Genomic DNA, 26744 nt, shown 5'->3' with positions numbered 1-26744 from the left:
GAACTCAGAGGTTACACACACTCCAGCTAACTGTACTTTAGGAACTCAGAGGTTACACACACTCCAGCTAACTGTACTTTTAGGAACTCAGAGGTTACACACACTCCAGCTAACTGTACTTTAGGAACTCAGAGGTTACACACACTCCAGCTAACTGTACTTTAGGAACTCATATTACACACACTCCAGCTAACTGTACTTTAGGAACTCAGAGGTTACACACACTCCAGCTAACTGTACTTTAGGAACTCATATTACACACACTCCAGCTAACTGTACTTTAGGAACTCATATTACACACACTCCAGCTAACTGTACTTTAGGAACTCAGAGGTTACACACACTCCAGCTAACTGTACTTTAGGAACTCAGATGTTACACACACTCCAGCTAACTGTACTTTAGGAACTCAGAGGTTACACACACTCCAGCTAACTGTACTTTAGGAACTCAGAGGTTACACACACTCCAGCTAACTGTACTTTAGGAACTCAGAGGTTACACACACTCCAGCTAACTGTACTTTAGGAACTCAGATGGTTACACACACTCCAGCTAACTGTACTTTAGGAACTCATATTACACACACTCCAGCTAACTGTACTTTAGGAACTCAGATGGTTACACACACTCCAGCTAACTGTACTTTAGGAACTCATATTACACACACTCCAGCTAACTGTACTTTAGGAACTCATATTACACACACTCCAGCTAACTGTACTTTAGGAACTCATATTACACACACTCCAGCTAACTGTACTTTAGGAACTCAGATGTTACACACACTCCAGCTAACTGTACTTTAGGAACTCAGATGTTACACACACTCCAGCTAACTGTACTTTAGGAACTCAGAGGTTACACACACTCCAGCTAACTGTACTTTAGGAACTCAGAGGTTACACACACTCCAGCTAACTGTACTTTAGGAACTCAGATGTTACACACACTCCAGCTAACTGTACTTTAGGAACTCATATTACACACACTCCAGCTAACTGTACTTTAGGAACTCAGATTACACACACTCCATCTAACTGTACTTTAGGAACTCATATTACACACACTCCAGCTAACTGTACTTTAGGAACTCAGAGGTTACACACACTCCAGCTAACTGTACTTTAGGAACTCAGAGGTTACACACACTCCAGCTAACTGTACTTTAGGAACTCATATTACACACACTCCAGCTAACTGTACTTTAGGAACTCATATTACACACACTCCAGCTAACTGTACTTTAGGAACTCATATTACACACACTCCAGCTAACTGTACTTTAGGAACTCATATTACACACACTCCAGCTAACTGTACTTTAGGAACTCATATTACACACACTCCAGCTAACTGTACTTTAGGAACTCAGAGGTTACACACACTCCAGCTAACTGTACTTTAGGAACTCAGATGTTACACACACTCCAGCTAACTGTACTTTAGGAACTCAGAGGTTACACACACTCCAGCTAACTGTACTTTAGGAACTCATATTACACACACTCCAGCTAACTGTACTTTAGGAACTCAGAGGTTACACACACTCCAGCTAACTGTACTTTAGGAACTCATATTACACACACTCCAGCTAACTGTACTTTAGGAACTCATATTACACACACTCCAGCTAACTGTACTTTAGGAACTCATATTACACACACTCCAGCTAACTGTACTTTAGGAACTCAGAGGTTACACACACTCCAGCTAACTGTACTTTAGGAACTCAGAGGTTACACACACTCCAGCTAACTGTACTTTAGGAACTCAGAGGTTACACACACTCCAGCTAACTGTACTTTAGGAACTCATATTACACACACTCCAGCTAACTGTACTTTAGGAACTCAGAGGTTACACACACTCCAGCTAACTGTACTTTAGGAACTCAGAGGTTACACACACTCCAGCTAACTGTACTTTAGGAACTCAGAGGTTACACACACTCCAGCTAACTGTACTTTAGGAACTCAGAGGTTACACACACTCCAGCTAACTGTACTTTAGGAACTCATATTACACACACTCCAGCTAACTGTACTTTAGGAACTCATATTACACACACTCCAGCTAACTGTACTTTAGGAACTCATATTACACACACTCCAGCTAACTGTACTTTAGGAACTCAGATGTTACACACACTCCAGCTAACTGTACTTTAGGAACTCAGAGGTTACACACACTCCAGCTAACTGTACTTTAGGAACTCAGAGGTTACACACACTCCAGCTAACTGTACTTTAGGAACTCAGAGGTTACACACACTCCAGCTAACTGTACTTTAGGAACTCAGAGGTTACACACACTCCAGCTAACTGTACTTTAGGAACTCATATTACACACACTCCAGCTAACTGTACTTTAGGAACTCATATTACACACACTCCAGCTAACTGTACTTTAGGAACTCAGAGGTTACACACACTCCAGCTAACTGTACTTTAGGAACTCAGAGGTTACACACACTCCAGCTAACTGTACTTTAGGAACTCATATTACACACACTCCAGCTAACTGTACTTTAGGAACTCAGAGGTTACACACACTCCAGCTAACTGTACTTTAGGAACTCAGAGGTTACACACACTCCAGCTAACTGTACTTTAGGAACTCAGAGGTTACACACACTCCAGCTAACTGTACTTTAGGAACTCAGATGTTACACACACTCCAGCTAACTGTACTTTAGGAACTCAGAGGTTACACACACTCCAGCTAACTGTACTTTAGGAACTCATATTACACACACTCCAGCTAACTGTACTTTAGGAACTCAGAGGTTACACACACTCCAGCTAACTGTACTTTAGGAACTCATATTACACACACTCCAGCTAACTGTACTTTAGGAACTCAGATGTTACACACACTCCAGCTAACTGTACTTTAGGAACTCATATTACACACACTCCAGCTAACTGTACTTTAGGAACTCAGAGGTTACACACACTCCAGCTAACTGTACTTTAGGAACTCAGAGGTTACACACACTCCAGCTAACTGTACTTTAGGAACTCAGAGGTTACACACACTCCAGCTAACTGTACTTTAGGAACTCATATTACACACACTCCAGCTAACTGTACTTTAGGAACTCATATTACACACACTCCAGCTAACTGTACTTTAGGAACTCATATTACACACACTCCAGCTAACTGTACTTTAGGAACTCAGAGGTTACACACACTCCAGCTAACTGTACTTTAGGAACTCAGAGGTTACACACACTCCAGCTAACTGTACTTTAGGAACTCAGAGGTTACACACACTCCAGCTAACTGTACTTTAGGAACTCAGAGGTTACACACACTCCAGCTAACTGTACTTTAGGAACTCAGAGGTTACACACACTCCAGCTAACTGTACTTTAGGAACTCATATTACACACACTCCAGCTAACTGTACTTTAGGAACTCAGATGTTACACACACTCCAGCTAACTGTACTTTAGGAACTCATATTACACACACTCCAGCTAACTGTACTTTAGGAACTCAGATGTTACACACACTCCAGCTAACTGTACTTTAGGAACTCATATTACACACACTCCAGCTAACTGTACTTTAGGAACTCAGATGTTACACACACTCCAGCTAACTGTACTTTAGGAACTCAGAGGTTACACACACTCCAGCTAACTGTACTTTAGGAACTCAGAGGTTACACACACTCCAGCTAACTGTACTTTAGGAACTCAGAGGTTACACACACTCCAGCTAACTGTACTTTAGGAACTCATATTACACACACTCCAGCTAACTGTACTTTAGGAACTCATATTACACACACTCCAGCTAACTGTACTTTAGGAACTCATATTACACACACTCCAGCTAACTGTACTTTAGGAACTCAGAGGTTACACACACTCCAGCTAACTGTACTTTAGGAACTCATATTACACACACTCCAGCTAACTGTACTTTAGGAACTCATATTACACACACTCCAGCTAACTGTACTTTAGGAACTCATATTACACACACTCCAGCTAACTGTACTTTAGGAACTCAGATGTTACACACACTCCAGCTAACTGTACTTTAGGAACTCATATTACACACACTCCAGCTAACTGTACTTTAGGAACTCAGAGGTTACACACACTCCAGCTAACTGTACTTTAGGAACTCAGAGGTTACACACACTCCAGCTAACTGTACTTTAGGAACTCATATTACACACACTCCAGCTAACTGTACTTTAGGAACTCAGATGTTACACACACTCCAGCTAACTGTACTTTAGGAACTCATATTACACACACTCCAGCTAACTGTACTTTAGGAACTCAGAGGTTACACACACTCCAGCTAACTGTACTTTAGGAACTCATATTACACACACTCCAGCTAACTGTACTTTAGGAACTCATATTACACACACTCCAGCTAACTGTACTTTAGGAACTCATATTACACACACTCCAGCTAACTGTACTTTAGGAACTCAGAGGTTACACACACTCCAGCTAACTGTACTTTAGGAACTCATATTACACACACTCCAGCTAACTGTACTTTAGGAACTCATATTACACACACTCCAGCTAACTGTACTTTAGGAACTCATATTACACACACTCCAGCTAACTGTACTTTAGGAACTCAGAGGTTACACACACTCCAGCTAACTGTACTTTAGGAACTCAGAGGTTACACACACTCCAGCTAACTGTACTTTAGGAACTCATATTACACACACTCCAGCTAACTGTACTTTAGGAACTCAGAGGTTACACACACTCCAGCTAACTGTACTTTAGGAACTCAGAGGTTACACACACTCCAGCTAACTGTACTTTAGGAACTCATATTACACACACTCCAGCTAACTGTACTTTAGGAACTCATATTACACACACTCCAGCTAACTGTACTTTAGGAACTCATATTACACACACTCCAGCTAACTGTACTTTAGGAACTCATATTACACACACTCCAGCTAACTGTACTTTAGGAACTCAGAGGTTACACACACTCCAGCTAACTGTACTTTAGGAACTCAGAGGTTACACACACTCCAGCTAACTGTACTTTAGGAACTCAGAGGTTACACACACTCCAGCTAACTGTACTTTAGGAACTCAGAGGTTACACACACTCCAGCTAACTGTACTTTAGGAACTCATATTACACACACTCCAGCTAACTGTACTTTAGGAACTCATATTACACACACTCCAGCTAACTGTACTTTAGGAACTCAGAGGTTACACACACTCCAGCTAACTGTACTTTAGGAACTCATATTACACACACTCCAGCTAACTGTACTTTAGGAACTCAGATGTTACACACACTCCAGCTAACTGTACTTTAGGAACTCATATTACACACACTCCAGCTAACTGTACTTTAGGAACTCAGAGGTTACACACACTCCAGCTAACTGTACTTTAGGAACTCATATTACACACACTCCAGCTAACTGTACTTTAGGAACTCATATTACACACACTCCAGCTAACTGTACTTTAGGAACTCATATTACACACACTCCAGCTAACTGTACTTTAGGAACTCATATTACACACACTCCAGCTAACTGTACTTTAGGCACTCATAGGTTACACACACTCCAGCTTACTGTACTTTAGGAACTCATATTACACACACTCCAGCTAACTGTACTTTAGGAACTCAGAGGTTACACACACTCCAGCTAACTGTACTTTAGGAACTCAGATATTACACACACTCCATCTAACTGTACTTTAGGAACTCAGATATTACACACACTCCAGCTAACTGTACTTTAGGAACTCAGAGGTTACACACACTCCAGCTAACTGTACTTTAGGAACTCAGATATTACACACACTCCATCTAACTGTACTTTAGGAACTCAGATATTACACACACTCCATATAATTGTACTTTAGGAACTCAGATATTACACACACTCCAGCTAACTGTACTTTAGGCACTCAGAGGTTACACACACTCCAGCTAACTGTACTTTAGGAACTCATATTACACACACTCCAGCTAACTGTACTTTAGGAACTCAGATGTTACACACACTCCAGCTAACTGTACTTTAGGAACTCAGATGTTACACACACTCCAGCTAACTGTACTTTAGGAACTCATATTACACACACTCCAGCTAACTGTACTTTAGGAACTCAGATGTTACACACACTCCAGCTAACTTACACACACTCCAGCTAACTCCAGCTAACTGTAGGAACTCATATTACACACACTCCGGCTAACTGTACTTTAGGAACTCAGAGGTTACACACACTCCAGCTAACTGTACTTTAGGAACTCAGATGTTACACACACTCCAGCTAACTGTACTTTAGGAACTCAGAGGTTACACACACTCCAGCTAACTGTACTTTAGGAACTCAGAGGTTACACACACTCCAGCTAACTGTACGTTAGGAACTCAGAGGTTACACACACTCCAGCTAACTGTACTTTAGGAACTCATGTTACACACATTCCAGCTAACTGTACTTTTGGAACTCAGAGGTTACACACACTACAGCTAACTGTACTTTAGGAACTCAGAGGTTACACACACTCCAGCTAACTGTACTTTAGGAACTCATATTACACACACTCCAGCTAACTGTACTTTAGGAACTCAGATGTTACACACACTCCAGCTAACTGTACTTTAGGAACTCAGAGGTTACACACACTCCAGCTAACTGTACTTTAGGAACTCAGATGTTACACACACTCCAGCTAACTGTACTTTAGGAACTCAGATGTTACACACACTCCAGCTAACTGTACTTTAGGAACTCATATTACACACACTCCAGCTAACTGTACTTTAGGAACTTATATTACACACACTCCAGCTAACTGTACTTTAGGAACTCATATTACACACACTCCAGCTAACTGTACTTTAGGAACTCATATTACACACACTCCAGCTAACTGTACTTTAGGAACTCATATTACACACACTCCAGCTAACTGTACTTTAGGAACTCAGAGGTTACACACACTCCAGCTAACTGTACTTTAGGAACTCAGATGTTACACACACTCCAGCTAACTGTACTTTAGGAACTCATATTACACACACTCCAGCTAACTGTACTTTAGGAACTCATATTACACACACTCCAGCTAACTGTACTTTAGGAACTCATATTACACACACTCCAGCTAACTGTACTTTAGGAACTCATATTACACACACTCCAGCTAACTGTACTTTAGGAACTCATATTACACACACTCCAGCTAACTGTACTTTAGGAACTCATATTACACACACTCCAGCTAACGGTACTTTAGGAACTCATATTACACACACTCCAGCTAAGTGTACTTTAGGAACTCATATTACACACAATCCAGCTAACTGTACTTTAGGAACTCATATTACACACACTCCAGCTAACTGTACTTTTGGAACTCAGAGGTTACACACACTCCAGCTAACTGTACTTTAGGAACTCAGATGTTACACACACTCCAGCTAACTGTACTTTAGGAACTCAGAGGTTACACACACTCCAGCTAACTGTACTTTAGGAACTCAGAGGTTACACACACTCCAGCTAACTGTACTTTAGGAACTCAGAGGTTACACACACTCCAGCTAACTGTACTTTAGGAACTCAGAGGTTACACACACTCCAGCTAACTGTACTTTAGGAACTCAGAGGTTACACACACTCCAGCTAACTGTACTTTAGGAACTCAGATGTTACACACACTCCAGCTAACTGTACTTTAGGAACTCAGAGGTTACACACACTCCAGCTAACTGTACTTTAGGAACTCAGATGTTACACACACTCCAGCTAACTGTACTTTAGGAACTCAGAGGTTACACACACTCCAGCTAACTGTACTTTAGGAACTCAGATGTTACACACACTCCAGCTAACTGTACTTTAGGAACTCAGATGTTACACACACTCCAGCTAACTGTACTTTAGGAACTCAGAGGTTACACACACTCCAGCTAACTGTACTTTAGGAACTCAGAGGTTACACACACTCCAGCTAACTGTACTTTAGGAACTCAGATGATACACACACTCCAGCTAACTGTACTTTAGGAACTCAGAGGTTACACACACTCCAGCTAACTGTACTTTAGGAACTCAGAGGTTACACACACTCCAGCTAACTGTACTTTAGGAACTCATATTACACACACTCCAGCTAACTGTACTTTAGGAACTCAGATGTTACACACACTCCAGCTAACTGTACTTTAGGAACTCATATTACACACACTCCAGCTAACTGTACTTTAGGAACTCAGAGGTTACACACACTCCAGCTAACTGTACTTTAGGAACTCATATTACACACACTCCAGCTAACTGTACTTTAGGAACTCATATTACACACACTCCAGCTAACTGTACTTTAGGAACTCAGAGGTTACACACACTCCAGCTAACTGTACTTTAGGAACTCATATTACACACACTCCAGCTAACTGTACTTTAGGAACTCAGATGTTACACACACTCCAGCTAACTGTACTTTAGGAACTCAGAGGTTACACACACTCCAGCTAACTGTACTTTAGGAACTCAGAGGTTACACACACTCCAGCTAACTGTACTTTAGGAACTCAGAGGTTACACACACTCCAGCTAACTGTACTTTAGGAACTCAGAGGTTACACACACTCCAGCTAACTGTACTTTAGGAACTCAGAGGTTACACACACTCCAGCTAACTGTACTTTAGGAACTCAGAGGTTACACACACTCCAGCTAACTGTACTTTAGGAACTCATATTACACACACTCCAGCTAACTGTACTTTAGGAACTCAGAGGTTACACACACTCCAGCTAACTGTACTTTAGGAACTCAGAGGTTACACACACTCCAGCTAACTGTACTTTAGGAACTCAGAGGTTACACACACTCCAGCTAACTGTACTTTAGGAACTCAGAGGTTACACACACTCCAGCTAACTGTACTTTAGGAACTCATATTACACACACTCCAGCTAACTGTACTTTAGGAACTCAGAGGTTACACACACTCCAGCTAACTGTACTTTAGGAACTCAGAGGTTACACACACTCCAGCTAACTGTACTTTAGGAACTCATATTACACACACTCCAGCTAACTGTACTTTAGGAACTCAGAGGTTACACACACTCCAGCTAACTGTACTTTAGGAACTCAGAGGTTACACACACTCCAGCTAACTGTACTTTAGGAACTCATATTACACACACTCCAGCTAACTGTACTTTAGGAACTCATATTACACACACTCCAGCTAACTGTACTTTAGGAACTCATATTACACACACTCCAGCTAACTGTACTTTAGGAACTCAGAGGTTACACACACTCCAGCTAACTGTACTTTAGGAACTCAGAGGTTACACACACTCCAGCTAACTGTACTTTAGGAACTCAGAGGTTACACACACTCCAGCTAACTGTACTTTAGGAACTCATATTACACACACTCCAGCTAACTGTACTTTAGGAACTCATATTACACACACTCCAGCTAACTGTACTTTAGGAACTCAGATGTTACACACACTCCAGCTAACTGTACTTTAGGAACTCATATTACACACACTCCAGCTAACTGTACTTTAGGAACTCATATTACACACACTCCAGCTAACTGTACTTTAGGAACTCATATTACACACACTCCAGCTAACTGTACTTTAGGAACTCATATTACACACACTCCAGCTAACTGTACTTTAGGAACTCATATTACACACACTCCAGCTAACTGTACTTTAGGAACTCATATTACACACACTCCAGCTAACTGTACTTTAGGAACTCATATTACACACACTCCAGCTAACTGTACTTTAGGAACTCAGAGGTTACACACACTCCAGCTAACTGTACTTTAGGAACTCATATTACACACACTCCAGCTAACTGTACTTTAGGAACTCATATTACACACACTCCAGCTAACTGTACTTTAGGAACTCATATTACACACACTCCAGCTAACTGTACTTTAGGAACTCATATTACACACACTCCAGCTAACTGTACTTTAGGAACTCAGAGGTTACACACACTCCAGCTAACTGTACTTTAGGAACTCATATTACACACACTCCAGCTAACTGTACTTTAGGAACTCAGAGGTTACACACACTCCAGCTAACTGTACTTTAGGAACTCATATTACACACACTCCAGCTAACTGTACTTTAGGAACTCAGATGTTACACACACTCCAGCTAACTGTACTTTAGGAACTCAGATGTTACACACACTCCAGCTAACTGTACTTTAGGAACTCAGAGGTTACACACACTCCAGCTAACTGTACTTTAGGAACTCAGAGGTTACACACACTCCAGCTAACTGTACTTTAGGAACTCAGAGGTTACACACACTCCAGCTAACTGTACTTTAGGAACTCATATTACACACACTCCAGCTAACTGTACTTTAGGAACTCAGAGGTTACACACACTCCAGCTAACTGTACTTTAGGAACTCATATTACACACACTCCAGCTAACTGTACTTTAGGAACTCAGAGGTTACACACACTCCAGCTAACTGTACTTTAGGAACTCATATTACACACACTCCAGCTAACTGTACTTTAGGAACTCATATTACACACACTCCAGCTAACTGTACTTTAGGAACTCAGAGGTTACACACACTCCAGCTAACTGTACTTTAGGAACTCAGAGGTTACACACACTCCAGCTAACTGTACTTTAGGAACTCAGAGGTTACACACACTCCAGCTAACTGTACTTTAGGAACTCATATTACACACACTCCAGCTAACTGTACTTTAGGAACTCATATTACACACACTCCAGCTAACTGTACTTTAGGAACTCATATTACACACACTCCAGCTAACTGTACTTTAGGAACTCATATTACACACACTCCAGCTAACTGTACTTTAGGAACTCATATTACACACACTCCAGCTAACTGTACTTTAGGAACTCATATTACACACACTCCAGCTAACTGTACTTTAGGAACTCAGAGGTTACACACACTCCAGCTAACTGTACTTTAGGAACTCATATTACACACACTCCAGCTAACTGTACTTTAGGAACTCAGAGGTTACACACACTCCAGCTAACTGTACTTTAGGAACTCAGAGGTTACACACACTCCAGCTAACTGTACTTTAGGAACTCAGAGGTTACACACACTCCAGCTAACTGTACTTTAGGAACTCATATTACACACACTCCAGCTAACTGTACTTTAGGAACTCAGAGGTTACACACACTCCAGCTAACTGTACTTTAGGAACTCAGAGGTTACACACACTCCAGCTAACTGTACTTTAGGAACTCAGAGGTTACACACACTCCAGCTAACTGTACTTTAGGAACTCATATTACACACACTCCAGCTAACTGTACTTTAGGAACTCAGAGGTTACACACACTCCAGCTAACTGTACTTTAGGAACTCAGAGGTTACACACACTCCAGCTAACTGTACTTTAGGAACTCATATTACACACACTCCAGCTAACTGTACTTTAGGAACTCATATTACACACACTCCAGCTAACTGTACTTTAGGAACTCAGAGGTTACACACACTCCAGCTAACTGTACTTTAGGAACTCATATTACACACACTCCAGCTAACTGTACTTTAGGAACTCATATTACACACACTCCAGCTAACTGTACTTTAGGAACTCAGATGTTACACACACTCCAGCTAACTGTACTTTAGGAACTCATATTACACACACTCCAGCTAACTGTACTTTAGGAACTCAGAGGTTACACACACTCCAGCTAACTGTACTTTAGGAACTCAGAGGTTACACACACTCCAGCTAACTGTACTTTAGGAACTCATATTACACACACTCCAGCTAACTGTACTTTAGGAACTCATATTACACACACTCCAGCTAACTGTACTTTAGGAACTCATATTACACACACTCCAGCTAACTGTACTTTAGGAACTCATATTACACACACTCCAGCTAACGGTACTTTAGGAACTCATATTACACACACTCCAGCTAAGTGTACTTTAGGAACTCATATTACACACAATCCAGCTAACTGTACTTTAGGAACTCATATTACACACACTCCAGCTAACTGTACTTTTGGAACTCAGAGGTTACACACACTCCAGCTAACTGTACTTTAGGAACTCAGATGTTACACACACTCCAGCTAACTGTACTTTAGGAACTCAGAGGTTACACACACTCCAGCTAACTGTACTTTAGGAACTCAGAGGTTACACACACTCCAGCTAACTGTACTTTAGGAACTCATATTACACACACTCCAGCTAACTGTACTTTAGGAACTCAGATGTTACACACACTCCAGCTAACTGTACTTTAGGAACTCAGAGGTTACACACACTCCAGCTAACTGTACTTTAGGAACTCAGAGGTTACACACACTCCAGCTAACTGTACTTTAGGAACTCAGAGGTTACACACACTCCAGCTAACTGTACTTTAGGAACTCAGAGGTTACACACACTCCAGCTAACTGTACTTTAGGAACTCAGAGGTTACACACACTCCAGCTAACTGTACTTTAGGAACTCAGAGGTTACACACACTCCAGCTAACTGTACTTTAGGAACTCAGAGGTTACACACACTCCAGCTAACTGTACTTTAGGAACTCAGAGGTTACACACACTCCAGCTAACTGTACTTTAGGAACTCATATTACACACACTCCAGCTAACTGTACTTTAGGAACTCATATTACACACACTCCAGCTAACTGTACTTTAGGAACTCATATTACACACACTCCAGCTAACTGTACTTTAGGAACTCATATTACACACACTCCAGCTAACTGTACTTTAGGAACTCATATTACACACACTCCAGCTAACTGTACTTTAGGAACTCATATTACACACACTCCAGCTAACTGTACTTTAGGAACTCAGAGGTTACACACACTCCAGCTAACTGTACTTTAGGAACTCATATTACACACACTCCAGCTAACTGTACTTTAGGAACTCAGATGTTACACACACTCCAGCTAACTGTACTTTAGGAACTCATATTACACACACTCCAGCTAACTGTACTTTAGGAACTCAGAGGTTACACACACTCCAGCTAACTGTACTTTAGGAACTCATATTACACACACTCCAGCTAACTGTACTTTAGGAACTCATATTACACACACTCCAGCTAACTGTACTTTAGGAACTCATATTACACACACTCCAGCTAACTGTACTTTAGGAACTCAGAGGTTACACACACTCCAGCTAACTGTACTTTAGGAACTCATATTACACACACTCCAGCTAACTGTACTTTAGGAACTCAGAGGTTACACACACTCCAGCTAACTGTACTTTAGGAACTCAGATGTTACACACACTCCAGCTAACTGTACTTTAGGAACTCAGAGGTTACACACACTCCAGCTAACTGTACTTTAGGAACTCAGAGGTTACACACACTCCAGCTAACTGTACTTTAGGAACTCATATTACACACACTCCAGCTAACTGTACTTTAGGAACTCAGAGGTTACACACACTCCAGCTAACTGTACTTTAGGAACTCATATTACACACACTCCAGCTAACTGTACTTTAGGAACTCAGAGGTTACACACACTCCAGCTAACTGTACTTTAGGAACTCATATTACACACACTCCAGCTAACTGTACTTTAGGAACTCATATTACACACACTCCAGCTAACTGTACTTTAGGAACTCATATTACACACACTCCAGCTAACTGTACTTTAGGAACTCATATTACACACACTCCAGCTAACTGTACTTTAGGAACTCATATTACACACACTCCAGCTAACTGTACTTTAGGAACTCATATTACACACACTCCAGCTAACTGTACTTTAGGAACTCAGAGGTTACACACACTCCAGCTAACTGTACTTTAGGAACTCATATTACACACACTCCAGCTAACTGTACTTTAGGAACTCAGAGGTTACACACACTCCAGCTAACTGTACTTTAGGAACTCATATTACACACACTCCAGCTAACTGTACTTTAGGAACTCAGAGGTTACACACACTCCAGCTAACTGTACTTTAGGAACTCATATTACACACACTCCAGCTAACTGTACTTTAGGAACTCATATTACACACACTCCAGCTAACTGTACTTTAGGAACTCATATTACACACACTCCAGCTAACTGTACTTTAGGAACTCAGAGGTTACACACACTCCAGCTAACTGTACTTTAGGAACTCAGAGGTTACACACACTCCAGCTAACTGTACTTTAGGAACTCATATTACACACACTCCAGCTAACTGTACTTTAGGAACTCAGAGGTTACACACACTCCAGCTAACTGTACTTTAGGAACTCATATTACACACACTCCAGCTAACTGTACTTTAGGAACTCATATTACACACACTCCAGCTAACTGTACTTTAGGAACTCATATTACACACACTCCAGCTAACTGTACTTTAGGAACTCATATTACACACACTCCAGCTAACTGTACTTTAGGAACTCATATTACACACACTCCAGCTAACTGTACTTTAGGAACTCATATTACACACACTCCAGCTAACTGTACTTTAGGAACTCATATTACACACACTCCAGCTAACTGTACTTTAGGAACTCATATTACACACACTCCAGCTAACTGTACTTTAGGAACTCAGAGGTTACACACACTCCAGCTAACTGTACTTTAGGAACTCATATTACACACACTCCAGCTAACTGTACTTTAGGAACTCAGAGGTTACACACACTCCAGCTAACTGTACTTTAGGAACTCAGAGGTTACACACACTCCAGCTAACTGTACTTTAGGAACTCAGAGGTTACACACACTCCAGCTAACTGTACTTTAGGAACTCAGAGGTTACACACACTCCAGCTAACTGTACTTTAGGAACTCAGAGGTTACACACACTCCAGCTAACTGTACTTTAGGAACTCAGAGGTTACACACACTCCAGCTAACTGTACTTTAGGAACTCAGAGGTTACACACACTCCAGCTAACTGTACTTTAGGAACTCATATTACACACACTCCAGCTAACTGTACTTTAGGAACTCAGAGGTTACACACACTCCAGCTAACTGTACTTTAGGAACTCATATTACACACACTCCAGCTAACTGTACTTTAGGAACTCATATTACACACACTCCAGCTAACTGTACTTTAGGAACTCATATTACACACACTCCAGCTAACTGTACTTTAGGAACTCATATTACACACACTCCAGCTAACTGTACTTTAGGAACTCAGAGGTTACACACACTCCAGCTAACTGTACTTTAGGAACTCAGAGGTTACACACACTCCAGCTAACTGTACTTTAGGAACTCATATTACACACACTCCAGCTAACTGTACTTTAGGAACTCATATTACACACACTCCAGCTAACTGTACTTTAGGAACTCAGATGTTACACACACTCCAGCTAACTGTACTTTAGGAACTCATATTACACACACTCCAGCTAACTGTACTTTAGGAACTCATATTACACACACTCCAGCTAACTGTACTTTAGGAACTCATATTACACACACTCCAGCTAACTGTACTTTAGGAACTCATATTACACACACTCCAGCTAACTGTACTTTAGGAACTCAGAGGTTACACACACTCCAGCTAACTGTACTTTAGGAACTCAGAGGTTACACACACTCCAGCTAACTGTACTTTAGGAACTCAGAGGTTACACACACTCCAGCTAACTGTACTTTAGGAACTCAGAGGTTACACACACTCCAGCTAACTGTACTTTAGGAACTCAGAGGTTACACACACTCCAGCTAACTGTACTTTAGGAACTCAGATGTTACACACACTCCAGCTAACTGTACTTTAGGAACTCAGAGGTTACACACACTCCAGCTAACTGTACTTTAGGAACTCATATTACACACACTCCAGCTAACTGTACTTTAGGAACTCATATTACACACACTCCAGCTAACTGTACTTTAGGAACTCATATTACACACACTCCAGCTAACTGTACTTTAGGAACTCATATTACACACACTCCAGCTAACTGTACTTTAGGAACTCAGAGGTTACACACACTCCAGCTAACTGTACTTTAGGAACTCAGAGGTTACACACACTCCAGCTAACTGTACTTTAGGAACTCATATTACACACACTCCAGCTAACTGTACTTTAGGAACTCAGAGGTTACACACACTCCAGCTAACTGTACTTTAGGAACTCAGAGGTTACACACACTCCAGCTAACTGTACTTTAGGAACTCATATTACACACACTCCAGCTAACTGTACTTTAGGAACTCAGAGGTTACACACACTCCAGCTAACTGTACTTTAGGAACTCATATTACACACACTCCAGCTAACTGTACTTTAGGAACTCAGAGGTTACACACACTCCAGCTAACTGTACTTTAGGAACTCAGAGGTTACACACACTCCAGCTAACTGTACTTTAGGAACTCATATTACACACACTCCAGCTAACTGTACTTTAGGAACTCAGAGGTTACACACACTCCAGCTAACTGTACTTTAGGAACTCATATTACACACACTCCAGCTAACTGTACTTTAGGAACTCATATTACACACACTCCAGCTAACTGTACTTTAGGAACTCAGAGGTTACACACACTCCAGCTAACTGTACTTTAGGAACTCATATTACACACACTCCAGCTAACTGTACTTTAGGAACTCATATTACACACACTCCAGCTAACTGTACTTTAGGAACTCATATTACACACACTCCAGCTAACTGTACTTTAGGAACTCAGATGTTACACACACTCCAGCTAACTGTACTTTAGGAACTCATATTACACACACTCCAGCTAACTGTACTTTAGGAACTCAGAGGTTACACACACTCCAGCTAACTGTACTTTAGGAACTCATATTACACACACTCCAGCTAACTGTACTTTAGGAACTCAGAGGTTACACACACTCCAGCTAACTGTACTTTAGGAACTCATATTACACACACTCCAGCTAACTGTACTTTAGGAACTCAGAGGTTACACACACTCCAGCTAACTGTACTTTAGGAACTCATATTACACACACTCCAGCTAACTGTACTTTAGGAACTCATATTACACACACTCCAGCTAACTGTACTTTAGGAACTCAGATGTTACACACACTCCAGCTAACTGTACTTTAGGAACTCATATTACACACACTCCAGCTAACTGTACTTTAGGAACTCATATTACACACACTCCAGCTAACTGTACTTTAGGAACTCAGAGGTTACACACACTCCAGCTAACTGTACTTTAGGAACTCAGATGTTACACACACTCCAGCTAACTGTACTTTAGGAACTCAGAGGTTACACACACTCCAGCTAACTGTACTTTAGGAACTCATATTACACACACTCCAGCTAACTGTACTTTAGGAACTCAGAGGTTACACACACTCCAGCTAACTGTACTTTAGGAACTCAGAGGTTACACACACTCCAGCTAACTGTACTTTAGGAACTCATATTACACACACTCCAGCTAACTGTACTTTAGGAACTCAGAGGTTACACACACTCCAGCTAACTGTACTTTAGGAACTCAGAGGTTACACACACTCCAGCTAACTGTACTTTAGGAACTCAGAGGTTACACACACTCCAGCTAACTGTACTTTAGGAACTCAGAGGTTACACACACTCCAGCTAACTGTACTTTAGGAACTCATATTACACACACTCCAGCTAACTGTACTTTAGGAACTCAGAGGTTACACACACTCCAGCTAACTGTACTTTAGGAACTCATATTACACACACTCCAGCTAACTGTACTTTAGGAACTCAGAGGTTACACACACTCCAGCTAACTGTACTTTAGGAACTCAGAGGTTACACACACTCCAGCTAACTGTACTTTAGGAACTCATATTACACACACTCCAGCTAACTGTACTTTAGGAACTCATATTACACACACTCCAGCTAACTGTACTTTAGGAACTCAGAGGTTACACACACTCCAGCTAACTGTACTTTAGGAACTCAGAGGTTACACACACTCCAGCTAACTGTACTTTAGGAACTCAGAGGTTACACACACTCCAGCTAACTGTACTTTAGGAACTCATATTACACACACTCCAGCTAACTGTACTTTAGGAACTCAGAGGTTACACACACTCCAGCTAACTGTACTTTAGGAACTCAGAGGTTACACACACTCCAGCTAACTGTACTTTAGGAACTCAGAGGTTACACACACTCCAGCTAACTGTACTTTAGGAACTCAGAGGTTACACACACTCCAGCTAACTGTACTTTAGGAACTCATATTACACACACTCCAGCTAACTGTACTTTAGGAACTCAGATGTTACACACACTCCAGCTAACTGTACTTTAGGAACTCATATTACACACACTCCAGCTAACTGTACTTTAGGAACTCATATTACACACACTCCAGCTAACTGTACTTTAGGAACTCATATTACACACACTCCAGCTAACTGTACTTTAGGAACTCATATTACACACACTCCAGCTAACTGTACTTTAGGAACTCAGAGGTTACACACACTCCAGCTAACTGTACTTTAGGAACTCAGATGTTACACACACTCCAGCTAACTGTACTTTAGGAACTCATATTACACACACTCCAGCTAACTGTACTTTAGGAACTCAGAGGTTACACACACTCCAGCTAACTGTACTTTAGGAACTCAGAGGTTACACACACTCCAGCTAACTGTATTTTAGGAACTCATATTACACACACTCCAGCTAACTGTACTTTAGGAACTCATATTACACACACTCCAGCTAACTGTACTTTAGGAACTCATATTACACACACTCCAGCTAACTGTACTTTAGGAACTCATATTACACACACTCCAGCTAACTGTACTTTAGGAACTCATATTACACACACTCCAGCTAACTGTACTTTAGGAACTCAGAGGTTACACACACTCCAGCTAACTGTACTTTAGGAACTCAGAGGTTACACACACTCCAGCTAACTGTACTTTAGGAACTCAGAGGTTACACACACTCCAGCTAACTGTACTTTAGGAACTCATATTACACACACTCCAGCTAACTGTACTTTAGGAACTCAGATGTTACACACACTCCAGCTAACTGTACTTTAGGAACTCAGAGGTTACACACACTCCAGCTAACTGTACTTTAGGAACTCAGAGGTTACACACACTCCAGCTAACTGTACTTTAGGAACTCAGAGGTTACACACACTCCAGCTAACTGTACTTTAGGAACTCATATTACACACACTCCAGCTAACTGTACTTTAGGAACTCAGAGGTTACACACACTCCAGCTAACTGTACTTTAGGAACTCAGATGTTACACACACTCCAGCTAACTGTACTTTAGGAACTCATATTACACACACTCCAGCTAACTGTACTTTAGGAACTCAGAGGTTACACACACTCCAGCTAACTGTACTTTAGGAACTCATATTACACACACTCCAGCTAACTGTACTTTAGGAACTCATATTACACACACTCCAGCTAACTGTACTTTAGGAACTCAGAGGTTACACACACTCCAGCTAACTGTACTTTAGGAACTCAGAGGTTACACACACTCCAGCTAACTGTACTTTAGGAACTCATATTACACACACTCCAGCTAACTGTACTTTAGGAACTCAGAGGTTACACACACTCCAGCTAACTGTACTTTAGGAACTCATATTACACACACTCCAGCTAACTGTACTTTAGGAACTCAGATGTTACACACACTCCAGCTAACTGTACTTTAGGAACTCATATTACACACACTCCAGCTAACTGTACTTTAGGAACTCAGATGTTACACACACTCCAGCTAACTGTACTTTAGGAACTCAGATGTTACACACACTCCAGCTAACTGTACTTTAGGAACTCAGAGGTTACACACACTCCAGCTAACTGTACTTTAGGAACTCAGAGGTTACACACACTCCAGCTAACTGTACTTTAGGAACTCAGAGGTTACACACACTCCAGCTAACTGTACTTTAGGAACTCAGAGGTTACACACACTCCAGCTAACTGTACTTTAGGAACTCATATTACACACACTCCAGCTAACTGTACTTTAGGAACTCAGATGTTACACACACTCCAGCTAACTGTACTTTAGGAACTCATATTACACACACTCCAGCTAACTGTACTTTAGGAACTCAGAGGTTACACACACTCCAGCTAACTGTACTTTAGGAACTCAGAGGTTACACACACTCCAGCTAACTGTACTTTAGGAACTCAGAGGTTACACACACTCCAGCTAACTGTACTTTAGGAACTCATATTACACACACTCCAGCTAACTGTACTTTAGGAACTCAGAGGTTACACACACTCCAGCTAACTGTACTTTAGGAACTCAGAGGTTACACACACTCCAGCTAACTGTACTTTAGGAACTCATATTACACACACTCCAGCTAACTGTACTTTAGGAACTCATATTACACACACTCCAGCTAACTGTACTTTAGGAACTCATATTACACACACTCCAGCTAACTGTACTTTAGGAACTCATATTACACACACTCCAGCTAACTGTACTTTAGGAACTCATATTACACACACTCCAGCTAACTGTACTTTAGGAACTCATATTACACACACTCCAGCTAACTGTACTTTAGGAACTCATATTACACACACTCCAGCTAACTGTACTTTAGGAACTCAGAGGTTACACACACTCCAGCTAACTGTACTTTAGGAACTCATGTGACACACACTCCAGCTAACTGTACTTTAGGAACTCAGAGGTTACACACACTCCAGCTAACTGTACTTTAGGAACTCATGTCACACACACTCCATCTAACTGTACTTTAGGAACTCATATTACACACACTCCAGCTAACTGTACTTTAGGAACTCATATTACACACACTCCAGCTAACTGTACTTTAGGAACTCATATTACACACACTCCAGCTAACTGTACTTTAGGAACTCATATTACACACACTCCAGCTAACTGTACTTTAGGAACTCATATTACACACACTCCAGCTAACTGTACTTTAGGAACTCAGATGTTACACACACTCCAGCTAACTGTACTTTAGGAACTCAGATGTTACACACACTCCAGCTAACTGTACTTTAGGAACTCAGAGGTTACACACACTCCAGCTAACTGTACTTTAGGAACTCAGAGGTTACACACACTCCAGCTAACTGTACTTTAGGAACTCAGAGGTTACACACACTCCAGCTAACTGTACTTTAGGAACTCAGAGGTTACACACACTCCAGCTAACTGTACTTTAGGAACTCATATTACACACACTCCAGCTAACTGTACTTTAGGAACTCAGAGGTTACACACACTCCAGCTAACTGTACTTTAGGAACTCATATTACACACACTCCAGCTAACTGTACTTTAGGAACTCAGAGGTTACACACACTCCAGCTAACTGTACTTTAGGAACTCATATTACACACACTCCAGCTAACTGTACTTTAGGAACTCATATTACACACACTCCAGCTAACTGTACTTTAGGAACTCAGAGGTTACACACACTCCAGCTAACTGTACTTTAGGAACTCATATTACACACACTCCAGCTAACTGTACTTTAGGAACTCAGAGGTTACACACACTCCAGCTAACTGTACTTTAGGAACTCAGAGGTTACACACACTCCAGCTAACTGTACTTTAGGAACTCAGAGGTTACACACACTCCAGCTAACTGTACTTTAGGAACTCAGAGGTTACACACACTCCAGCTAACTGTACTTTAGGAACTCAGAGGTTACACACACTCCAGCTAACTGTACTTTAGGAACTCAGATGTTACACACACTCCAGCTAACTGTACTTTAGGAACTCATATTACACACACTCCAGCTAACTGTACTTTAGGAACTCAGAGGTTACACACACTCCAGCTAACTGTACTTTAGGAACTCATATTACACACACTCCAGCTAACTGTACTTTAGGAACTCAGAGGTTACACACACTCCAGCTAACTGTACTTTAGGAACTCAGAGGTTACACACACTCCAGCTAACTGTACTTTAGGAACTCATGTTACACACACTCCAGCTAACTGTACTTTAGGAACTCATATTACACACACTCCAGCTAACTGTACTTTAGGAACTCAGATGTTACACACACTCCAGCTAACTGTACTTTAGGAACTCATATTACACACACTCCAGCTAACTGTACTTTAGGAACTCATATTACACACACTCCAGCTAACTGTACTTTAGGAACTCATATTACACACACTCCAGCTAACTGTACTTTAGGAACTCATATTACACACACTCCAGCTAACTGTACTTTAGGAACTCAGAGGTTACACACACTCCAGCTAACTGTACTTTAGGAACTCAGAGGTTACACACACTCCAGCTAACTGTACTTTAGGAACTCAGAGGTTACACACACTCCAGCTAACTGTACTTTAGGAACTCATATTACACACACTCCAGCTAACTGTACTTTAGGAACTCAGATGTTACACACACTCCAGCTAACTGTACTTTAGGAACTCATATTACACACACTCCAGCTAACTGTACTTTAGGAACTCAGATGTTACACACACTCCAGCTAACTGTACTTTAGGAACTCATATTACACACACTCCAGCTAACTGTACTTTAGGAACTCAGAGGTTACACACACTCCAGCTAACTGTACTTTAGGAACTCAGAGGTTACACACACTCCAGCTAACTGTACTTTAGGAACTCATATTACACACACTCCAGCTAACTGTACTTTAGGAACTCAGAGGTTACACACACTCCAGCTAACTGTACTTTAGGAACTCAGAGGTTACACACACTCCAGCTAACTGTACTTTAGGAACTCATATTACACACACTCCAGCTAACTGTACTTTAGGAACTCAGAGGTTACACACACTCCAGCTAACTGTACTTTAGGAACTCAGAGGTTACACACACTCCAGCTAACTGTACTTTAGGAACTCAGAGGTTACACACACTCCAGCTAACTGTACTTTAGGAACTCATATTACACACACTCCAGCTAACTGTACTTTAGGAACTCAGATGTTACACACACTCCAGCTAACTGTACTTTAGGAACTCATATTACACACACTCCAGCTAACTGTACTTTAGGAACTCAGAGGTTACACACACTCCAGCTAACTGTACTTTAGGAACTCAGAGGTTACACACACTCCAGCTAACTGTACTTTAGGAACTCATATTACACACACTCCAGCTAACTGTACTTTAGGAACTCAGAGGTTACACACACTCCAGCTAACTGTACTTTAGGAACTCAGAGGTTACACACACTCCAGCTAACTGTACTTTAGGAACTCATATTACACACACTCCAGCTAACTGTACTTTAGGAACTCATATTACACACACTCCAGCTAACTGTACTTTAGGAACTCATATTACACACACTCCAGCTAACTGTACTTTAGGAACTCATATTACACACACTCCAGCTAACTGTACTTTAGGAACTCATATTACACACACTCCAGCTAACTGTACTTTAGGAACTCAGATGTTACACACACTCCAGCTAACTGTACTTTAGGAACTCATATTACACACACTCCAGCTAACTGTACTTTAGGAACTCAGATGTTACACACACTCCAGCTAACTGTACTTTAGGAACTCATATTACACACACTCCAGCTAACTGTACTTTAGGAACTCAGATGTTACACACACTCCAGCTAACTGTACTTTAGGAACTCATATTACACACACTCCAGCTAACTGTACTTTAGGAACTCATATTACACACACTCCAGCTAACTGTACTTTAGGAACTCATATTACACACACTCCAGCTAACTGTACTTTAGGAACTCATATTACACACACTCCAGCTAACTGTACTTTAGGAACTCATATTACACACACTCCAGCTAACTGTACTTTAGGAACTCAGAGGTTACACACACTCCAGCTAACTGTACTTTAGGAACTCAGATGTTACACACACTCCAGCTAACTGTACTTTAGGAACTCAGAGGTTACACACACTCCAGCTAACTGTACTTTAGGCACTCAGAGGTTACACACACTCCAGCTAACTGTACTTTAGGCACTCAGAGGTTACACACACTCCAGCTAACTGTACTTTAGGAACTCAGAGGTTACACACACTCCAGCTAACTGTACTTTAGGAACTCAGAGGTTACACACACTCCAGCTAACTGTACTTTAGGAACTCAGAGGTTACACACACTCCAGCTAACTGTACTTTAGGCACTCAGAGGTTACACACACTCCAGCTAACTGTAATTTAGGAACTCATATTACACACACTCCAGCTAACTGTACTTTAGGAACTCAGATGTTACACACACTCCAGCTAACTGTACTTTAGGAACTCATATTACACACACTCCAGCTAACTGTACTTTAGGAACTCAGATGTTACACACACTCCAGCTAACTGTACTTTAGGAACTCATATTACACACACTCCAGCTAACTGTACTTTAGGAACTCAGATGTTACACACACTCCAGCTAACTGTACTTTAGGAACTCAGATGTTACACACACTCCAGCTAACTGTACTTTAGGAACTCATATTACACACACTCCAGCTAACTGTACTTTAGGAACTCATATTACACACACTCCAGCTAACTGTACTTTAGGAACTCATATTACACACACTCCAGCTAACTGTACTTTAGGAACTCATATTACACACACTCCAGCTAACTGTACTTTAGGAACTCATATTACACACACTCCAGCTACCTGTACTTTAGGAACTCAGAGGTTACACACACTCCAGCTAACTGTACTTTAGGAACTCAGATGTCATACACACTCCAGCTAACTGTACTTTAGGAACTCATATTACACACACTCCAGCTAACTGTACTTTAGGAACTCATATTACACACACTCCAGCTAACTGTACTTTAGGAACTCATATTACACACACTCCAGCTAACTGTACTTTAGGAACTCAGATGTTACACACACTCCAGCTAACTGTACTTTAGGAACTCAGATGTTACACACACTCCAGCTAACTGTACTTTAGGAACTCATATTACACACACTCCAGCTAACTGTACTTTAGGAACTCAGATGTTACACACACTCCAGCTAACTGTACTTTAGGAACTCAGATGTTACACACACTCCAGCTAACTGTACTTTAGGAACTCAGATGTTACACACACTCCAGCTAACTGTACTTTAGGAACTCAGAGGTTACACACACTCCAGCTAACTGTACTTTAGGAACTCAGAGGTTACACACACTCCAGCTAACTGTACTTTAGGAACTCATATTACACACACTCCAGCTAACTGTACTTTAGGAACTCAGAGGTTACACACACTCCAGCTAACTGTACTTTAGGAACTCAGAGGTTACACACACTCCAGCTAACTGTACTTTAGGAACTCAGAGGTTACACACACTCCAGCTAACTGTACTTTAGGAACTCATATTACACACACTCCAGCTAACTGTACTTTAGGAACTCATATTACACACACTCCAGCTAACTGTACTTTAGGAACTCAGAGGTTACACACACTCCAGCTAACTGTACTTTAGGAACTCAGAGGTTACACACACTCCAGCTAACTGTACTTTAGGAACTCAGAGGTTACACACACTCCAGCTAACTGTACTTTAGGAACTCATATTACACACACTCCAGCTAACTGTACTTTAGGAACTCAGAGGTTACACACACTCCAGCTAACTGTACTTTAGGAACTCAGAGGTTACACACACTCCAGCTAACTGTACTTTAGGAACTCATATTACACACACTCCAGCTAACTGTACTTTAGGAACTCAGAGGTTACACACACTCCAGCTAACTGTACTTTAGGAACTCAGAGGTTACACACACTCCAGCTAACTGTACTTTAGGAACTCATATTACACACACTCCAGCTAACTGTACTTTAGGAACTCATATTACACACACTCCAGCTAACTGTACTTTAGGAACTCATATTACACACACTCCAGCTAACTGTACTTTAGGAACTCATATTACACACACTCCAGCTAACTGTACTTTAGGAACTCATATTACACACACTCCAGCTAACTGTACTTTAGGAACTCAGAGGTTACACACACTCCAGCTAACTGTACTTTAGGAACTCAGAGGTTACACACACTCCAGCTAACTGTACTTTAGGAACTCAGAGGTTACACACACTCCAGCTAACTGTACTTTAGGAACTCATATTACACACACTCCAGCTAACTGTACTTTAGGAACTCAGAGGTTACACACACTCCAGCTAACTGTACTTTAGGAACTCAGAGGTTACACACACTCCAGCTAACTGTACTTTAGGAACTCAGAGGTTACACACACTCCAGCTAACTGTACTTTAGGAACTCATATTACACACACTCCAGCTAACTGTACTTTAGGAACTCAGATGTTACACACACTCCAGCTAACTGTACTTTAGGAACTCATATTACACACACTCCAGCTAACTGTACTTTAGGAACTCAGAGGTTACACACACTCCAGCTAACTGTACTTTAGGAACTCATATTACACACACTCCAGCTAACTGTACTTTAGGAACTCAGATGTTACACACACTCCATCTAACTGTACTTTAGGAACTCATATTACACACACTCCAGCTAACTGTACTTTAGGAACTCAGATGTTACACACACTCCAGCTAACTGTACTTTAGGAACTCATATTACACACA

General features: G+C 41.2%; 1 protein-coding gene across 1 annotated transcript in view; it reads right to left on the bottom strand.

Moving 5' to 3' along the window:
- brms1la (BRMS1 like transcriptional repressor a) overlaps positions 1-26744 on the bottom strand; it is a 105687-nt gene that overhangs the window by 14344 nt on the left and 64599 nt on the right. The window lies entirely within an intron of this gene.

The sequence above is a fragment of the Hemibagrus wyckioides genome, linkage group LG09 (genome assembly GCF_019097595.1).
Source record: "Hemibagrus wyckioides isolate EC202008001 linkage group LG09, SWU_Hwy_1.0, whole genome shotgun sequence".
Lineage (NCBI taxonomy): Eukaryota > Metazoa > Chordata > Actinopteri > Siluriformes > Bagridae > Hemibagrus > Hemibagrus wyckioides.
Note: the sequence above shows the minus strand (reverse complement) of the source record. Positions and strands in the feature narration are given on the sequence as shown.